The 21,552-nt window shown below is 43.1% G+C and overlaps 1 protein-coding gene across 3 annotated transcripts in view; it reads right to left on the bottom strand.

Moving 5' to 3' along the window:
* The window catches only part of TP53I11 (tumor protein p53 inducible protein 11), a 61,679-nt gene extending 47,284 nt beyond the window's left edge, over nt 1-14,395 (bottom strand). The window contains exon 1 of one of the 3 annotated variants that reach the window (XM_029582671.1): nt 14,290-14,395. The gene's annotated coding sequence lies outside the window, so the exon portion shown is untranslated. The other 2 variants (XM_029582670.1, XM_029582672.1) reach the window with 2 other exon arrangements.
* Between the last annotated feature and the right edge of the window lie 7,157 nt (nt 14,396-21,552).

Below are 21,552 nucleotides of genomic sequence, written 5' to 3'. Positions count from 1 at the left end.
AGATAAAACAGGGAAGTGAATTTACAGGCTTAATCTCCAGATTTTCTTCATCTGTGGTTCTGTTTGATAATTATAATCATTGAGCAGATGTAGTCATTCAAGTTTAAAACTGTGAAGAAATCTTGCTAAACTCCATGTATAATACATCAAAATATTTTTTTTACAATAAGTATTTCAAAGAGAATCTAGGCAGCAAAAACACACTTCCAATTTAATTTTTGGAAACCAAAACTTTGAAGTGCTTATTTGCAATGATAGACCAGTTACACTAAGCTATTTTAGGGGGAATTTTTATCCAGAAAAAACTAAACATGATGGCAGAAAAAACTCTCTATATCTAGCCTGCCCCTCTACATACAACTGTTCAGTTCTATCACCCCCACCACACCTAAGAGATCCCCTGTGCTTCTCTCTACTACCTCCACTGTCAGGCCGTTCCATGCATCCGCCTCCCTCTACCCCCTTTCATCCCCATCCCATGCCCCCTCATTCTAGAGTCTCCTTGCCACTGAACAGGACCCCACCCCCTGTAAGGTTTCTAAAATAGTCTGGTCTAGCCTTTGAAAAATAAGCATTTCAAATTTTTTAAATTTTCATGATCTATGAAGTTTATATCTTGCATTAACCTTAAAGCTGTATGCACATGCCTGTTAACTCTTTATTTTCCATGTTAAATATCCAGATTTCAAAGAAAAGTGGGAATCAGCTGCAGTGAACTTGACCTTCCCTTTTATGGACCGAGGGCACCCACACTCAGTTTGGTCTCTGAATGGGGAAGAGTGGAAAATACTTTACGTTTTGCCAACTAGCAAAGGAGATGTTCATAAGATATTCATCTGGTGCAGGAAGTGAAGAGACCACAGACCAAGCTCCTTCTCAGCACTCACATTCTCTCCAGCAACCCTAAGGCACACAGGGGTCCTCCTTATGTAAAAGCAACCGGCCAGAAAAACTCATCTGACTAACTTAGCCGGGATATTTAACAGTGCGGCCGCACCACTAAATATATCCAGGGAAGTTAGCCAGATTTTCAGATATTTCATAATTCGAAGATTCTAGGACATATGAAAGGTCTGAAAGTGTTGGTATCCTTCTTTTCGGAACCTGACCTTAGCTTCATCATCAGAGATTTCTTTAAAAATGTTGCTTTCTTATTTATGGGCTCTGGTGTTAGGATTTTTCCGGATCTCTCTAGGGTTACCCAAGAAAGAAGAAATGTCTTTCTGGCATTACGCCAGAAGGTTTTGGCACTAGAAACAACTTTTATATTAAAATATCCATGCAAATGTTATGTCAGATACAGTGGTGAAGCATATATTTTTTCTCTTCCTGAACGATTACAATTGTTTGTTAATTCTCGGAAATCTATTATGGCTTCAAGGCCCTTAGCAATGCCAGTTAATCGCAATGTTTGATTCCTGTTTGCAGGATATATCATATGAAGCACTTTTGATCTTTTCTGTTTTTTTGTCTTTTTTACATCTCCTCTAATTGCTGCTTCCTAAATATTCCTCTTTATTATTTGTGGTTTAACGCTTTAAAATTTGTATTTCTTGTATATTCTGTTGTAGCTGATTAATATTACTTGCTGTTTCAGTGCAAACTTTATACTTTGTAAAATTTGAAAATGTAACAAACATATAATTAAACTTAGCTGGATACGTTTAAAGGGGTTGCTTTAGGCCTGCTAACTTATTCAGTATTTATTTATCTATCAAGTTTTATATACCGTCATTCGGTAATGCCATCACAACGGTTTACATATTTCAACAAAGGGATATAAAGGTTTACAAATAACAAAAAAGGGGGAAAATTAGATAAGTAGTACAGAGATCATCGTCAAGGTAAATGTACAGGGGGGAGTGGGTACAGGTACAGTCAGCAGGTACGGTAAAGAGGGGTGAGGTAATACGGTGGGAAAGGTTATGTTCTCGGCTGGATATGGTTCAGAGTTATGTTGATCTTGATCTTGGTAACTGAGCATGTTTTCAGTTCATTTGAGAGTTCAGATGATGAGATGTTGTTGTGAGCGTTAGGGTTTCATTGTAAGCTTTGAAAAACAGCCAAGTTTTCAGATCTTTTTTGAATGTTTTCAAGTTGGGTTGCATTCTAAGGTCCATCAGGTGTGAGTTCCATAATTTAGGGCAGGCGATGGATGGGTTGTTGATAATTGTGCTGTTCAGACAGGGGGAATTTTCAGAAGGCCTTTGTTGTTTGAACGTAGGTTTCGTTCAGTCATGTGAGGAATGAGGTTAATGATTGACCAGTTAAATTCATCTTTATATATTAATTTGTGTGTAATGGTCAGGTACTGGAGGTATTTCCCTGTTCCTAGATAGCTCAGGGTTTTGTTATTCTAAACAGTATTTTATTGGTAACCAGTGTAGGGAAATAAGAATGGGTGTAATGTGTTCACATTTTTTAACACCTGTTAGAATTCTCGCTGCTGCGTTTTGTAGGATTTGGAGCGGTCTGATGCTAGAAGCTGGTAGACCAAGTAATAGGCAGTTGCAATAGTCAATGTTGGAGAAAATAAACAGTATAAATAAAATAGTATAGTACCGCCTTCCCATTATGCCATCCCACCCTCCAGCTAGCCAGCTAACTACTTAGATAAGTTATCAGGCTAAGCAGTGGACTCTGAATGGGGCCAGGCTCACCACTTAGCTAGATAAATTCCTGCTTATTCAGCTAAGTGGTGTTGATATTTACGCCCCGCCTGAGGCTGGCTTGGAGCACAGCTGCAGCGACACAGCTTTCTATTATTTCCTACAGGAGGGGTTTCTCCAATCTGAAAATGTGTTTACATTAGAAGTTAAAATAAATTTTACTCCATCATAAAATTCCTCAAAAAATTCATTAGTAACTTTTCCTTATTTTTCAACATTGGCAAAATCTGCTGTTAAAAGACCAGAGTTGCTTTTTCTGCCAGGTACTGTAGTACTCAGCCTTTAAAATCCAACTTGGTATTCCTAGATGGCCACAGTACCCCCACTCCTCCCCCTCCCCTGATTTCTCTTATCACAGTTGAAACTGACTTCTCTTTACATTCACATCTTCCTTCCCTCCCTCTCCTGCACGCATTCAGTCACACGCGTATGGCCGGCGCCATTATCCGTACGGAAAACGATTCGCGGCAGGAAATCGCTCACGGACCCCCGCTGGACTCCCAGGAACATTTGGCCAGCTTGGGGGGGCCTCCTGACCCCCACAAGACTTGCCAAAAGTCCAGCGGGGGTCCGGAACGACCTCCAGCAGTCGAATCGTGTTGGTCTATGGCCGCCGCCATTTTGCGGCGGCCATTTTGCAAAATGGCGCCGGCTGAAATCGACGCGATTCAATAGCAGGAGGCCGTTTCGGACCGCCGCTCTACCCCAGGGTAATTTAAGGCATTTGGGGGGGTTCGGGAGGGTGGGGGATTTAATTTTAAAGGGTCGGGGGTGGGTTTTAGGGGGTTTTAGTGTGCCGGTTTTCCTGCCCTCCCCCTTCCCCCCGATTTAGCTATGGACCGCCGCTGGACCCCAGGGTAATTTAAGGCATTTGGGGGGGGGGGTTCGGGAGGGTGGGGGATTTAATTTAAAGGGTCGGGGGTGGGTTTTAGGGAGTTTTAATGTGCCGGTTTTCCTGCCCTCCCCCTTCCCCCGATTTACGATTTTTTGACGATAAATCGGGGGAATTGGTATAGTATCGTGGCCCTAATGGTTTTTGACGATTTAAAATATATCGGACAATATTTTAAATCGTCAAAAAACGATTCACATCCCTATTAACTAGCGACTTCTCTTCTCCGGGTTCTTCTCTAGTGAACACCAAGCTGAAGTATTTGTTTCATATTTCTGCCATTTCTTCGTCTCTCTCCACACATTGATCCTTTTCACCTTTCAATTTCACTCTACCACTTTGTATCTTTTTCCTTTCTCTGATGTATCTGAAAAATGTTTTGTCACCTCGCTTTACCTCTTTGGCAATCCTTTCTTCCGCCTGACTTTTTGCTTTCTTGATTAATTTCTTCATCTCCCTCAGTTTCACCAGATATTCTTCCTTGTCTTCCTCTTTTTGGGATCCTTTATATTTCTTGAAAGCTGTTCTTTTTGCTTTTATTTTATCAGTCACCTCCTTTGAGAACCAGATAGGTTTCTTATTTCTCTTGCTTTTGCTTACTTTTCTAACATATAGATTATTTGCCTTTGTAATTGCTCCTTTTAGTTTGGCCCACTGTTGTTCCACTTCTCCCATTTTCTCCCAGTCTTCTAGTTCTCCCTCCAGGTACTTCCCCATTTCAACAAAGTCTGTATTTTTGAAATTCAAAACTCAGGTCTTCATGTGACTTCTCCGTATCCTGTTTGCGATATCAAATGATGATGATCACTGGTGCTGAGGTGGGCATGCACCTGGACATCAGAGACATTATCCCCATTAGTGAGCACTAGGTTGGAGTATAACTCCCTCCCTCGTGGGTTCCATTACCATTTGTTTGAACAGAGCCCCTGGCAGGGAATCCACTATCTCTCTACTTCTGTTAGATTCTGCAGAAGGGATTCTCCAGTCCATGTCTAGCAGATTAAAGTCACCAACAATCAACACTTCCCCCTTCTTTCCCACCTTTCAGATGTCTTTGATCAGATCTCTGTCCAGTTCTTCCATTTGAGTCGGAGGCCTGTAAGCCGCTCCAGTAAAAATGGATGCACCATCATCTTTTTTTTAGGATGGCCCATAATGCTTCTTCTCTACCCCACCTTCCTTGCAGTTCAGTTGCTTTCTCTGGTGTATACTGCACTCACAGCTATATTTATATTTAGGGGCTATTTGCTAAGCCATGTTAAAGCATCTGCATGTGGTAAACAGAATTTACTACATAGTAAAAATGTGTTAGCACAGCAAAAATGAAAATAATGTGTGGCATTTGCAAGCTCTGCATGCTATTTCCTGGCCCCTAAGCTGGCACAATACAACTGCAAGCCATGCAGCTCATTGGGATGCAAACCGAATAACATGACTTGTGTTAAACTTCACAAGCCACGCTATTCTTACTACACCTCTTCTTCCGGGAGCATCCTTAAGTTAATGTGGCTGGTATTTAAAGAGTTGACAAGATCCATTAAAAGTTCCATCCCAAACCATCCACAAATCTGGGGAACTAGTGCCATCCCCTGCACCAGAGTTATCCCTGCAATGAAGATCCACTCTTGTTTTACAAAAAGTGTCCCCTTCCCATTGCCCACTCCCCACCCCTCAGATTTGCTGGGAAATCCCTCATGGTCTGGTAGGGGCAGGAGTGAATTCACATAGCTTCTGCCCTGCTGGCTTCATTTTTCAAAATAGCGCTCTTTTGCCCATCTATGGGCAGGGCTTCTAGTGCTATTTTATATTTACCTCTTACTCAAAAATTCTTCTCTATCATCCATCATCATGAGCACGATCAACTAACACACTATAACACTCCTGGATTCCTTTCACACACATCACTACAAAATCTATAGACACGAGAATATAGAAGTGATATATATTTTTTTGCAGGTAGGAAAAAGGAATATTCTAGCACGTTGCCTGTCCACCTGTTTCCTGGTGGTATGGGGACGTCTGCTTCTTTTACTTCCTCCCTCCTGAGCATGAGGTTGACATCCTGTGCATCAGAAATAAAAAAAAACCCACTTACCACAAAAGAGCATTACATTTTCATAAATATTAATCTACAGTTGCTAATATATGGCCATTGACTACCTCAAGTACTATAATCGACTATTAGGATAGAGCAAGAGGCAAAGAATGGCATGAGATGACAGAGTAACATCATGAGAAGACAAAAGCTTATATTGTGATGTCAAATATCACAAGGAAAGACAAAACAAAAAAATGCTGCCCCTCCTTTAGGACATGGGGTGCATGGTCACTATGGACAGCACCAGAGGAGAACAAACCACATGAAATACTGTAACTAGCAATAACTCAATGTAAGTGCAAGACAAGATCTTATGATCACAGTGTGGGCAATCAAGGTTCTTTCCACATAGATTCATGCACAGGTACAGAAGGCGATCACAGCCCTCATGCCCTCACATCAACTCAGGAAAGACCTACACATGGAAAGCACACAGCACCACACACACATGTCCAGGCATGCAGACAGTGAAAAAAGAATACAAGATACAAGAAAAGTACAAATGGGAAGAAAAAGACTGGTTACATGCATGGAGGAAGACATCTTATTCTCTTTTTTCTCTCAATGCTCAGTTTAAGTTGTCTCATTTGTTACTGGGGGATGTGGTCAAGGACTTCTAGCATTGCCAAGTTTAAAAGGGGTTTGAATACATTCCTGGAAGAAAACCTCATAAACATTCATTAGCCAAGACGATTTTGGGGAAAGCCATCACTTATCCCTGGGAGTGGGCAACAAGAAATGGATCTACTCTTTGGGATGTGCCAGGTACTTCCTAGAGGTTTAAGCTGGCCAGAGGATGCTGGACTCTGGCATTTCCTGGGCCCTAGGTGAACCTTAAGTCGCGCACCATCTACCCCAACTTACCTATTGGTAGCAGCTCCAGCACAGGCGGCAATCCCTTCAGCACAGCACTGCCTTCTTTTGCTCTGATCTTCTGCTCCCTGTGCTGGCTTGGTTTTGCTGCCCTCAAGATTTTGGGCACTAAGTGACTGCCTAGTTTGCCTAATGGCAGTACCAGCTCTGGGTATTTCCCACAACTTCTGCAACCACAAAGGCCTCCATCTATCCTGTGACTCATCCTCCATGTATGAGACAGAAAGGGAGGGAATCTGGAGCCTGTGCTATGAAGGTTTTGACATCATCTGTGACTGGAAAACAGGGAAAGAGAAAGAAAATTAGCAAAGCACTGCATTTACGACATGAATACATAATAATGTAAGGCAGGACATATCAACTGTCCATTTATGACATGAATATATAATAATGTAAGGCAGGACATATCAACTGTCCATACAGTGTTACCATTGTGTAGCTTGCTGTGTACAGATGAGAAGTGATAGGAAGATGGTAATCAGTGATGAGGGCAGAAATATATAATAATGTAAGGCAGGACATATCACCTGTCCATTTATGACATGAATATATAATAATGTAAGGCAGGACATATCAACTGTCCATTTATGACATGAATATATAATAATGTAAGGCAGGACATATCAACTGTCCATTTATGACATGAATATATAATAATGTAAGGCAGGACATATCACCTGTCCATTTATGACATGAATATATAATAATGTAAGGCAGGACATATCACCTGTCCATACAGTGTTACCATTGTGTAGCTTGCTATGTACAGATGAGAAGTGATAGGAAGATGGTAATCAGTGATGAGGGCAGGAATATATAATAATGTAAGGCAGGACATATCAACTGTCCATTTATGACATGAATATATAATAATGTAAGGCAGGACATATCACCTGTCCATACAGTGTTACCATTGTGTAGCTTGCTGTGTACAGATGAGAAGTGATAGGAAGATGGTAATCAGTGATGAGGGCAGGAATAGCTGTCAGGGAGCCTTTAGTGTGCTGAAATACTGTAGAAATGATGGAGAAGGAAATGGCAAAAGACTTGTGGCACAGGTATTGCAGCCTGCGGGGAAACTGTGGCCTTGCACAATATAAGAAATGTCACACAAAAGAGACCAGAGATCGGGGGGGTTGGCTTTCTTCTCCACTCATTTTAATGGCCCTGGACTGTGTGCAGGATTTGGAACATCAAAACGAGGCCATGTGATGGCTGAAACACATAGCAAGGGGTTGTAGTCCATTTCCCTGACACACATGTGGCCTCTCAGCCACTTCTTAAACTCAGGATACAATTGGTTTTCTGTGCCAAAATATGCAGAATATCTTTAGGCCACAAATTTTATTAAGCCTCAATTTTGTGCCCACAGCGAACTCCTGAAATGCCACTTCCTGCAAATTTGTTTCCCTGGAACCAAGTTTCTGTTCCAAAGGTTAATGGCTGGCGGAAGGAAACAGCGTCAGCAGATGGACCCAGATTTATCACAGGAATTAGAAAAAGTGCTAAGAGCGGGCACATATTATGCTGTGAGGAGAGCTGTGCTCCTCGGGAATAGATCAGATCACCCGTCACTGGAGGCTTCCTGTTCACCCTGAGAAACAGTGAAATGAAGACGAGAAAAGAGGCTGAAAGCAGCTAAGTGAGGAAAGATGATGCTGAGTGAGAAGATTGGAATATTTCTTTTAAATCAAGGAGGAAGAGCGGGTGATGCATGCATGGAAGCAGCTCCCGCTGAATGTGGGCAGGTGGAAAAGCAGCAGCAGGATTCGGGAAAGCCCGGTCAAGCAGAGAGGGTGCTCAGTTGCTAAGAAGCGAAGATAAGGTGGCGGTGTACAGTACTGCAACAGACTGAACGGGCGCTGTGGCCTTTATCTGCTGCTGCCCATGTCTTATCTTTCTCCACTGGGACGCCAGCTTTGGGAATCTTCCAGTTGATAGGAGCTTTCCTCCTCCTGCTGTTCCCACAGAGATTGTTGCCTCTCTTTTGGATCGGCAGAATCCAAGGATGACCTCGAGGTTCTGCAATTTGAAGGTTTCAATGTAACCATCATAATCTGCTTAATTAGAAGGGAGGAGAGAAGAGAATTCGCACTTACTGAGCTTCTATAAATAATATGTTATCACTTTCTGTTCCTTCTGCTTCTGCTGTGTTTTCCTTCTGTTTAGAGTCACACGTTAGAGAGGAAGGATGCTCTCTCTCCAGACTGAAATCTTCATGGGGAAAAAAAATCATTCGCTTTTCTAAAACAAACAAATTCACTATAGAAAGGTTACGCTTTCTCCTCAGGAAGGAATCAGATTTCTTTTTTGTAAATCAATATTTTCACCATCATTTTTAATGAAAGTTTTTATTATACTGTAAATTCAGTTCAATATTAGAAAATCTGGAAACAAATACTTTTCTGGTTAAGGTTAGCTGGGTAAGTTATCTGGGATCTTCAGCAAGATAAACATCCCCAAATAAAGTAATTCAGCTACCTTTAACCAGAAACTGCTCATCTTCTGAATGTGGCCGCTTCGGTTTAACATTAATATCCACTAAAGAAAGCTTCTTAACCTTTGCCTTAACCGGCTGCACTCAGAAAGTGATGGTCTGCAAAATCTGTGGAGCACAGGGCCCGAGAGTCCAACACCTGCCCTGCCCCCTCCTTACAAACTTCCAAGTATGTAGAAAAAATGAAAGTAGGATGGGTCTGTACTGACCACCCCCCGCCCCCCACTCTTTCCTGCCTGCTCCCATCCACCCACCCCCTTCTGTGCTGGGATATCCCCCCCCTCCCCCATGCTCCCATCCACCCGCCCCGTTCTGTGCTGGGATATCCCCCCCCTCCCCCATGCTCCTGTCCACCCGCACGGTTCTGTGCTGGGATATCCCCCCCCTCCCCCATGCTCCCATCCACCTACCCCGCTCTGTGCTGGGATATCCCCCCCCCTCCCCCATGCTCCCATCCACCTACCCCGCTCTGTGCTGGGATATCCCCCCCTCCCCCATGCTCCCATCCACCTACCCCGCTCTGTGCTGGGATATCCCCCCCCTCCCCCATGCTCCCATCCACCCGCCCCGTTCTGTGCTAGGATATCCCCCCCCCCCGCCCCCATGCTCCTGTCCACCCGCACGGTTCTGTGCTGGGATATTCCCCCCCTCCCCCGCCCCCTTCTGTGCTGGGATATTCCATGTATGCAGCAAGCCAGCTGCTTGCAACGATGCTGTCGGAAATGCTGCTGCGGTCAGAGCAGTATTGGAAGTGGCCAGGATCCCAGCACAGATCCAGTGTGGCCCATCTTACTTTTGTTTTTTCTAAATATTTGGAGGGTTTTTTTGGGGTGGGGACTCAGTTGGGCCCCTTTTTTAACATTGACTTGGGGACTGTGATTTGTGCTCCCAGCTCATGCTCCACTTTTTATTCTCTTGCATAGGACTTAGCCACTTAAGGATAAACTTCCCAGATATCTTTAAACATGCCTTGGAGCAGGTCTAGAGGTAGGAAATTAAGTTAATTACTGACTTCTAATATCAGAGTTAGGCGGATACGTTTCTCAGCTAATTCATCCCTGACCCAGAATGTCTATTACTTATTCCACTAAATAGTAAAATACCACAAATTTTGAAAACTCACCATTTAACTGAATAACTAGTGAGTTATCGGGCTAAATGCCTTTGAATATTGGCTTTTTATATATATTTTTAATTAATTCAAATTAGAGCCATCCAAAATCAGGGTGTTGCCCTAGTACTGGAGGACTCCTGGACAAGTGGACCTGGGCCAGCGAGGGATCTCACAGCCCCTTGCTTTATTTTTAACATAACCATCCAGGCACTGCACTGCACTGCACTGCTCCATCACCCGCACACTCACTAGCCATTGTACATGCCCTCCCATTGCAGCCAAGGTACAGTAAAAGACAGACAGACAGAAGCCTGGTAGTGTGACAGGATGGTGCTGGTCATCAGGGATGGAAACGAAGCTGCCACAGAACAGTGCTTTAATGAAGCTCCAGTCCCCCAGGCTCTGTCTTGCGTTCTCTTTCTGTGACTGTACGACATGCCATAATTACTGTAACAAGGAATCACAGAAGGCAAGAAGAAACAATACAGTCACCCAGCTGGATCTTACTGACTTGTTTACTCATGCATATTCACATCTGCATACATTAGAAAAACTTCTGCACAGTTTAGAGTACAGCAGAACTTACTGACCATCTGAACATCTGCCAGAGGGGAAGCAATACAAAACACAAAGTATATCTAGAAATGCATCTGTATCTGTGGAGAAATACAGAGCCTGGTGCTAATGGAACTGTTTGACATGAGGGTACAATTATTCTTCTAAACAGACTCATTGCACTGTAAACTATAAGTCAATTTGTGCACTGATACAGTACAAAAAAAACCAAACAGAACTCACAAATACATAAAAATCACACACACATTAAGCTAGAGGTTGTTTGTGGTATATAGCAGGATTGCAGCTCATTGTTAGTTTTCATTTTGCCTTTTTATCTCTGAAGCCATATTCTTCAATGGTTTAGTGTTTTTGCATCTCCTTTATTGTGGATTACCTGGAGTTTGATGCTTTGTTATTGTATGTTTTTGAATTGATATTACTAGCATATCAATCTCTTATTTCCTTTGTCAGGCTTACACTTGCTGTAATATTTGGAAAGTATAAATAAAAGTTTGTGCAGGACTGGATTTTTTTTGTCTGCTCTGTTACTTTTCACTTGACCATCTCTGGGGCTCCTATATCACTGGGGCACTGAAGATCCCAGTACTAGCAGTAATTTAATGCTGGATGAATTTATGGTCAGTGTGACATTAATGATGCACAATTACCATTGCATTGCACTGGGGCTAGCTTGGGCCCAACAGAGAAGGAATCAACCATCTTCTTCTGTTGCCCTCTCCCTGACGGATTTTTAAGTGTCACTACAGGTTTGTAAGGGTGATTCAGGACGAAGGAAAGTACATTATATATGCCTGGCTGAAAGAGTTTATAAAGAATGTTTTTAAACAGGATCCTGGGCCAGTTCTTTAGTTATTAAAGAGCGGATGGGAGAAATTTAAAGTCCAACACATAGGTAGCTTTCCTCCTTGACCTGAGGGCACACTGCATGTCTTTCAAATCTCCAGCTTTTTTGAAGGGAAGAGATTAAGGAATAGGTGAAGGCAGAGTTCAGGCCCCATCACTGGATTTCTGAATGAAAAGATGAGATTGGGAAGCGGAGTTGCTAGCTCCAATACAGCTGAGCCTTCCAACCACCAAAAGTGTACCCTAGAGGAAGGGATGTGACAGAGACATTTAATGAGGCACAAGAAGCAACCTTTGTTCAGCTGAAAGGATATTCTAGAAGAAGAGGTCATAAGATGAGGCTGAACATGGGGCAGTACCAAGAGCAATATTACAAAGTATTTCTTCTCAGACAGCAGTGGATGCATGCGGAGCCTCCCGAGGGAAGTGCTGGAGACAAAACCAGTAATGGAATTCAAGAAAGCCCTGGATAAGCAGAGAGGATCATTAGTGGACAGAAAGCAATGGGGCCCGTGGCACTGCACCAGGAAGTGAATTGGGCCTAATGGTCCTTCCCTAATGGTCCCTCACATGCTCTGGCTGCTTCTATGCAAACCTTTCTCCAGCAGTGCACAGAAAGTGGATGGTCTGCACGTCCCTGGTGCAGAGATAGGGAAAGATGGGCCTTGGCAGCCCCCATCCAGCTGCATAAACTGTTTGCTGCTTTAAAGATAATTGCAACCGCTAAACGTTCAGTACAAAAGCAACAGATATTTTAGCCTACGCCTTCCCAGGATAAATGACAGGGGTCTCAGCAGTTGCCTCTGCTTTCAGAGGTGGCAAATTTCAAGTTCCTATTCGGTCCCCCTTGTACCCTGGTGCATTTATTTAAAGAAAGTACATGCAACTGCTTATTTAAGAGAGGCTAACTCCTCCAAGCTAGCCCCGGATGTGCTGTTACTTCAATAAAAAGCAATAGTAAAATTGAGGCAGGGGGCAATCCCTCACAATTACAAAATAATTTAGGTCGTTTTGCTAAATCCTGGACTAACTCCTGCGGTCTGGGAGATTAGCACCGACGTTAATGCTCGCGAAATAAAATGAGAGCGGGCGGGTCTGGGAACCTCACGCACCCCATCACTGTGGTCCAATAAAGATCCCCTCACCTGCTGAATCCAAATCTCTTCCGGACCAGAACTCTGCCCAACTAAGGTTCGGTAAAGAGGCAGGCAGAACCTCAGACCCAGACATGGCAGAGAAACTGCACCGAAGAGCTCTCTACTAGCTGCACTGCCTCCCCCAAAACATACTGCACCCCAACATCAAACACTGTGCCCCCCAAAACACATACCATAACATTAAGCATGCTGTATACCCTAACTTCACAATGTGCACCCCCAAAACACATTATACTGTATCAAGCACTCTGTACATCCGCAAAATATACTGCACCCCAACATCACTGTGCACCTAAAACATTATACTGTATCAACCCTCTGTACATCCGCAAAATATACTGCACCCCAAGATGGCACTGTGCACCTAAAACATTATACTGTATCAACCCTCTGTACATCCACAAAATATACTGCACCCCAAGATGGCACTGTGCACCCTAAAACATTATATCGTATCAAGCTCTCTGTAACCCGCAAAGTATAATGCATCCCAACATCCCACTGTGCACCCCAAAACACATTATACCATAACATTAAGCACGCTATACACCCCCAGAATATACTGTACCCTAACCCAATGTGCACCCCAAAACATTATATCGTATCAAGCTCTCTGTAACCCGCAAAGTATAATGCATCCCAACATCACACTGTGCACCCCAAAACATTATACCATATCTAGCACTCTGTACACCCGCAAAATATACTGCACCCCAACATCACTGTGCACCCTAAAACATTATATCGTATCAAGCTCTCTGTAACCCGCAAAGTATAATGCATCCCAACATCCCACTGTGCACCCCAAAACATTATACCGTATCAAGCACTCTGAACAGCCCCATAATATACTGCACCCCAAATCACACTTTGATCTCCAAAACGCATTACACTGTGTCAGGTACTCTGTGCATCCCAGAATATACAGCACCCCAACAACACTCTGTGCATCCCAAAACATTATACCGTATCAAGCAGTCTGTACAGCCACAAAATATAATGCACCCCAAATCACACTGTTCACTCTCAGGTAACGCGCATTGTATACTGCCTAGCTTGAGGTTCTCATTATAGGCGCGTTAGAAAAGACTGTAAATCAGTCAAAGAATCGATAAAACCATACCCCCAAAACAGATTGTACATCCCAACAAAAGCACTGCCCCCTCACAAAATTAGAGCCTAACATCAAACATTCGGTGCACCCTCGAAACACTGTACACCCCAATATATGTTGCACCCCCAGATCGTACAATCTACAGCCCTACATACTACCTGTCCCTAATATCAAAAACACCATGCACCCCAAAGTCATAAGAGACGGTACAGCACAAGCCGAAAAGCATGCAGCAGTCGCCAACAGCAAGGGAACTTTCTCAGCCCCGGGAGGAGATGCGCAGAGCTCGCGCCCGGGAGGCGGCTGCACCTACTTGCAACTCGGCTGCAGGACGTCCCGACTGCTGGAGCTGCCGCCCGGCAGGCAGAGCTCACATCCCGCCCAGCCCCGAGCTCGCCAGCCCGGCGAGACTGCAGCGAGCCAGCCAGGGAGCCGGGAGCGCAGGCTGCTTACCGTACTGCAGGGCAGAGAGGCGGCGGGCGCCGTAAGCTGGCGAGTATACCCCGCGGCCGGTGATGTGCTGGAGAGCCTCCGCCTCGATCAGATGGACTCCAGGGAACTCTCCTCCCCCCCCCAGGATGGGCTGAGAAAGTGACATCTCCACACATCATGCCCACTCTCACAGCACAGCCCCCTGCCTTCAAATTCAATATAGAGCACAATAAGAAAAGGTCCCTCTATGAAATCCGCCCCCCCCCCCCCCTAGCAAATACTACATCATTCATCCTATATAGATAGGGCTTCAGAAACCCTGCACCTCCAGTTCTGAGCACTCACTGCATCCCCAGAAACCCCCCTAACAATGCACCAGTAGGTTTCCCCTTCCAACTCATTCTGATTCTAATGTCACCTGGGTAACTGCAATACAAACCCTTTCCAATGCCAAATATTTTGTAAAATAACACAATACCTGCAAAAAAAAGACACTGGGAACCTGTATAGCAATCTTACCATAGCACAACAGCACTAACTCCCAGGACTCGAGCACAGCTCTGTGAATATTACCACTGCTCCCCCTCTTGGAAATACAGAAGAAGTCAGCCTGCTATAGATCCTACCCAGACACTACATGCCAGCAAGATCCCTCACCTCAGTCACACATGCAGAACACAGACCAACCCTCACCTCAAACAAAACAAGGGAAAACAAAAAACTGAAATGGAAATCCTGTATGCAGTGCAACACCAGAGAAAAAGGAACAGAAATGCATTTCCTCCTGTACTGAGCAAAACAGAAAGATCTAAGAAATGCACATTCCCAAAGCTGACTATTCCACTCTCTCAAAACTGTAAATAAAATACAGTTTCTACTTTTGTTTGGGCATTTTATTTTATAGATTGTGTTGGTCTTGGTCTCTCTTTTAGTCTTCTCCAAAGTTATTTTCCAATGTCTTAGTATTGTAGTATTTAATATTTACTTGCATTTCATAATCAGCAAACATACATAATTACAATAAAGACATGGTGAACACAATAATACAATAAAAATCTGGGCATTATAAAATACTATCCATATAAACATTGTAATAATGGTCTCAGTCTCCTCATAGTTATGAATAAAATCTAAAAAATGTTAATAAAAAGAAAAATAAAAGAAAAATAAAATGAAATCCACTATCAATGCGGCCACAGACAAATATTACAATTAAAAAAATCATTAAAAGCCTATTTAAATAAAGAGGTCTTCAGATTTTGGAACATTTGTTAAACATATGTTCTCAGATAGGATTTTCATTTTATTTCATTTCATTTATTAAAATGTATTGATCACCTAACACTGATGGCCTAAGTGATGTACAAATAAAATATTCACAGATAATAACATTTTTTAACATAAAACAAAACTTATCAAAGACATATTTACATCATTAACAAAGTCATAATTCACCGCATAGATGCTTTTCACAGAAGGACTAATATCAACATTCTTATCCCAAAGCCTGTTTTAACAAGAAGTTTTTCATAAGGAATCGAAACTTCTTAATGCAGTCAGACTTTCTGAGTTTCATTGGTAAAGTATTCCAAAGAGTAGACACTGCTACTGAAAAAGTGGATTCTCTTGTAACTGTAAGATGAGCAGCTCTGGCTGAGGGCACATCAAATAGTCCCCGTTAAGAAGATTTCAACTGTTGAGAGGGTTCATACAATTTTAGACCATGGACAAAAACTTGAATTAACTAACTTAAATGTGATCATACCAATTTTATTCGCAATTCGCTGCTGCATTGGTAACCAGTGCAAATCACTAAGAACAGGGGCTGATATGTTTTGTTCATATCGTTTGATCCAAGTAATAAGCCATGCAGCAGAATTTAGCAAAAGCTGCAGAGGATGCAACAAATTCAAAGGAAGACCCAAATAAAGACCATTGCAACAATCGATCAGAGGAAAAATAGAAAAATCAGAGTTATGTAGCAGATGTTTTAACCCTGAAAGAACGTAACTTTAAAAACCCCAGATTTAATTGTGGCTTTGATTTGAGGATGAAAGGAGAGAGGAGTCAATGCAAACCCCCAAACTTTTAATTGGGGCATTTATGGAGAAATTCAAATCATCAATCAAAATTGATTCATGATAGAATGTTGAATGTGGTTTCTGAATCAATACAAATTCTGTTTTAGACAATTTATTCTGGTGTAGCCATTGTTTCATTGAAGATATACAGATATGAAGATGTTCCAAAGTTTCATTCCATAAAGGATGCAAGCCAGGAGCAGCAACGGAGAAGGAAATTTCACCTGTTTCTCCGAGATGAGCAAAGGGACATCCATGTGGAGAGGATCATTGAATTGTAAATCTGTAACATGGCATTAGCCCAAGGAAAAGAGTCAAGTCTTCTTTCCATTTGCCATTTCTTCTCTCAGAAGATGGCTTGGACTGGAGAACAGAGTAGTATCAGATCTGCCACACAGGTGAACCTCCGGTTGAACATAACTACATCACGTCACTGATGAAGCCACATCAAGACCACAAAGCAGCTGTGTATCTTCATTATCCTTCATTTTAATGAAGTCTATGTAGAAGACCGTGCATATATATTCACATAAAAAGCATCATCACAGAAGAGATTTGTGGTTCTTCTTCCTTTCCTTCTCTCCATCCATCTCAGATATTGATCTTTCCCTTTCATCTTTTTCTCCATTTCTCTCTTTTCTGCCTTTCACCTTTCCTATACCTCTTTAATGCTCCAGTCCTGTCTCCTTCTTTTCACCTTACATCTCTCTACTAATTTTCTATCTCCCATTCTCACCCCCACAGCCCTTCCATTCTCCTATCTCTCACTCCTTCCCCAGCATCCTATACCCCTTTGTCTTTCACCCACTCCCTAATCCCCCATTTCCACCACCCTCTGAAATCCTCAACTCTCATCTATCTTCCTTTGAACTATCCACCCACCAGCCTCAGATGTTCTTCTTTCTCTTACCCCTATTTCACTTTCTCCCCAGCCACACTCCACTCTCTCACCCCCTTCCAAGACCCACCCCTTTCTCTTACACTTCTCCCCAGCGTGCAAATCCTTTTCACTGCCTTTCACCCTCTCCCACTTCTCTAGGTCATTCACATTATCTTCAGCCCCCTTCTCTTACCCCTACATCATCACTCATACTCCAGCCAATCTACCATCCCTATTCATACTTGTTCTATATGCGGTGTCCCCACTCCCTCTGTCTCTGCTCATTCCTGCTTCCCCCCAACCCCTAAGTCCCTTTCTTCCTCTGCTCTCCCCTCCAATTCCCCTGCCTCATTGTTCCCTGCTCTCCCCAGTCCCTGCTCTCTCCCCAGTCCCCACTTTCTAGTTTTCCTCTTCTCTACCACAAGTCCCTGTTCTTCCCCTTCATTCCCTCCAGTTCACTTCCTGTTATTCCCCTGCACTACCCCCAGCCCCCAACCAACAGTTCTTGCTTTATCTATGCATGGCCTCTTCTCCCCCAACAGCTCAGTATCTCTAAGCTATTCAGGCTGCAGCTTTGATATGGGCACCTTCTCCTATCTGCAGTGTGCATGGCTGAACCATCCTTTGAGCTGCAGTACTGTATCTACAGAGCCCTGTGTGGTTCAAACATAAACTGTTAGACCTGCGTAGGTCTCGTGCATTTCTAACTGTTGATGTTTTATTGATGCGGGGCACCATAGATACTGAACCCTGAGTTTCAAACAGGGGTTGTTTCAACTGCAGGTGCTGTAGGAGGGGGTAGGTACCTGTGCCCAAACTGCATCCCAACCAAGGCTGGCAAGCCATATTTTATCCTTTGCCAGCCTATAGAGATGGCCCATGTTGGCAGCTATTAGGGATGTGCAGAGCAAAATTTTATGTTCATATTTTTTATGTCCGAAAGGGGGTCCCACTTGCGGCCAATATGGACATAAAAAAAATCCAATGAGTTGGGTATATGTACATATGTGCAAAAAAAAAATTTAAACCCCCTCACCCTCCTTAATCCCCCCCCCCCCAGACTTACCACAACTCCCTGGTGATCGAGCGAGGAGTGAGGACGTCATTTCTGCAATCCTTGGCGAGAAGCATGTGACGTCGGCGGCACGTCGAGTGACGCCGGCGTCATGTGATTCCCGGCTCGTTCGCGCCGGACGGCTCGTTCGGCCCAAAAAGAACTTTTGGCCAGCTTGGGGGGGTCAGGAGGCCCCCCAAAGCTGGCCAAAAGTTCTTTTTGGGCCGAACGAGCCGTCCGGCGCGAACTCGCCGGGAATCACGTGACGCCGGCGTCACTCGACGTGCCGCCGACGTCACATGCTTCTCGCCAAGGATTGCAGAAATGGCGTCCTCACTCCGCTCCATCACCATGGAGTTGTGGTAAGTCAGGGGGGGGGGATTAAGGAGGGTGAGGGGGGTTTATATTTTTATTTTGGCTCAACAATCGCGATTTCCCACATATCGAACATATCTATGTTCGATATGTGGGAAATCCGATCGTTTATGTCGAATCAATTTTTTAAGTAAAAAAAAAAAATGAGTTGCGTTTCACTAATGCGGTCAATCCGAATGCACACCCCTAGCAGCTATACTGCCAGAGAAAAAGTGAACAAATGCAACTGGGATTGGTAGCATAGTCCCTTGCAGGGATGCAGAAGGGGATGGCAGGAAGTCATGAATTAATGTTGATGGCCTGCCATTTGTGGATGAAATAAAGTACTCTATTAAAGCACTGCAGAGGGGATACAATCTGCGAGTGTGGTTCCTTTACACTAACACAAGGAAGGGAAGCTGAGTGTGCCAAGTCTCACTCTGACAATGCTGCAGAGAGAATATACTATGCCATATGTTCTCCCATTGATATGTCGCACTGTGTGCTCTGAAACCCACAACCATAACATCTAATATTCCAGGTTACAGGAAGAAATGCTGCCATCTGCCTAGCTTCCTTATTCTGAATTATTATTTTACACATAGCAGTTCACAGAAATGTGTACCCAGAAAGGTGCTACACTAATTAAGTGTTGTGAAATGAAGGCCATCATTTATCCCCAGGACAGCCAAGTACTGCACAGGTAGCAGCACTGCAGACTATGTGGGCTGAGTCATAGAACTACAAATCTCTTCTGTGATGATGCTTTTTATGTGAATATATATGCACAGTCTTCCACATAGAGTACATTCAAATGAAGGATAATGAAGATACACAGCTGCTTTGTGGTCTTGATGTGGCTTCATCAGTGACGTGATGTAGTTATGTTCAATCGGAGGTTCACCTGTGTGGCAGATCTGATACTACTCTGTTCTCCAGTCCAAGCCATCTTCTGAGTTCTTTATACCTTTTAAACCATCCACCGCATGACTATTGACTGTTGACCAGCTGCTCAAGGAAAACTCTTTTGGGAATGCCAAAATAAAATAATTTGTCAATAGCTGTGACAAGTGTCTGTGTCTCCAGTACACATTTCTGGCACTAGTTGGAAAAGACGGGTGCATAACCTCGGGGGCGTTTTTAGGCTCAGAGACAGACCAGAATTCCAAGAGAATGACACAAAACAATCATGCAGAGAATATGCTATCAATGCACAATTGTCTGCAAAAAGGAAACCCTTTGATCTCTCATCTGCATCCAGCACACAAGCCTTCATACTGTCATGAAAAAAGCAAATAACATTTATCAATTTACTGACAGATCATTTTCCCCAAAACATCCCAAAGTCCAGCCCTACTGTCAGAATTAAAGGCTTTTGTTAGATCTACAAATAAAGCATAGTTTGCAACTGCACGTGACATTTCTTCCACAATTGTGTAGCTGTAAATATCATTTCTATGGTGCTTCTCCCAGCATAGAAGCCACTTGGACTCTCAGGAATGATATAATTGACTGTGACATGCTTTGACAGCCTATTAAGGAAGACATGTGCCAGGATTTTTCCACAAATAAGTTGTTAAGCAATACTACAATGCTCATCACAGCCTGCTCAATCACCTTTAGTTTTAAAGATATGGATAATTAAATGTTGAGGCATTATTCCTTCCTTTGCCATATGTGAAGAAAATGCTTAATCACATGAAGAACCAACTGATACCAAGTGTCCACTAAATTTAAACACTTCAGATGACAGATTGTCCTGACCAGGTGCTTTTCCAAATGACAGTTAAAATAGAGGGCATAGGAGTGTGTAATTTCTCCAAGCATGGTGTGTAATCAGAAGAAGACTGGTTGAGCATCACATGGACATGCTCTGCCCTTTGTGCCCAATGCTCCAAGATCTCGGCACACTCAATGATCAGAGCAGACTCATCCTTTCAGTGAACTGCCTGTCTGCTGTTGCTTGCAGTTCAGTTGCTTTGCTAGCCCACCATCTTTCCTTAATATCCTAAAGTCCTGCTTGAGCATGTAGTGTTATCCCTAAATAGGGCTGCCTTGATGCAAACATTGCAGTTATTTCAGATTTAGATTAATTACTCACCTTTCCAAAGCCATGCTCAAAGCAAATTATAATTCAGATGCAGTAGCTGGGTCCCTGCCCCAAAGGGCTTACAATATACATTTGTCACTGGAGCAATAGAAGGCAAAGTTATGTGTCCAGGGTCCCAAGGAGAGTCGAGAAGTGGAATTTGATCCCTGTCTTCCCTGATTTTTCATGTACTGCACTAACCACTGGGATATTCCTCCTCCAGGTCAACAATGAGCAAGCATCACACCCAAGCTGTCTGCATGGAGATCTGTGACTCCCTTATAGGGGTATCCTTTATGTGTGTCTGTCTCAATTTCCCCATCACTGTGGAATTTCACTGAGAATCTGCCATTGCTGACACACCTACAGAATGACTTGATGTAAGTGAAAGGTGCATATGTAACAACTCCCATTCTCTATTCTCACACAGACTGGTGTCCTCAGGCATGAAAAATGAAATGTGAGGGCTAAGCTGGACTTGCTGGTGATTCCATCACCTGTGTAAAGGAGACTGGAACACATGCATAACATAGCCTTCAGTTTTATTGCACCTCCTCGTTGGAATAATCTCCTGCAATATATTAGGATAGGGAATCTTGACTGATAGTTTTAGTTGATCTTTTATAGTTTAGAGTTTTAATTAGAATTTGCACTTTTTTCTGTTTTGTGTCTTGGTTAGTTAAAAAGTGTTTATTTTATGTTTTTTTTTTTAATTATGTCAAACATCTTTAATGATATAGTGTATTTGGAATTGCAGTAAATTAAGTCAAATAAATAATAACAATAATGTATAAACACAATAAGCTGGCCAGAACTGTGTCATAAT

The sequence above is a fragment of the Rhinatrema bivittatum genome, chromosome 17 (genome assembly GCF_901001135.1).
Source record: "Rhinatrema bivittatum chromosome 17, aRhiBiv1.1, whole genome shotgun sequence".
Lineage (NCBI taxonomy): Eukaryota > Metazoa > Chordata > Amphibia > Gymnophiona > Rhinatrematidae > Rhinatrema > Rhinatrema bivittatum.
Note: the sequence above shows the minus strand (reverse complement) of the source record. Positions and strands in the feature narration are given on the sequence as shown.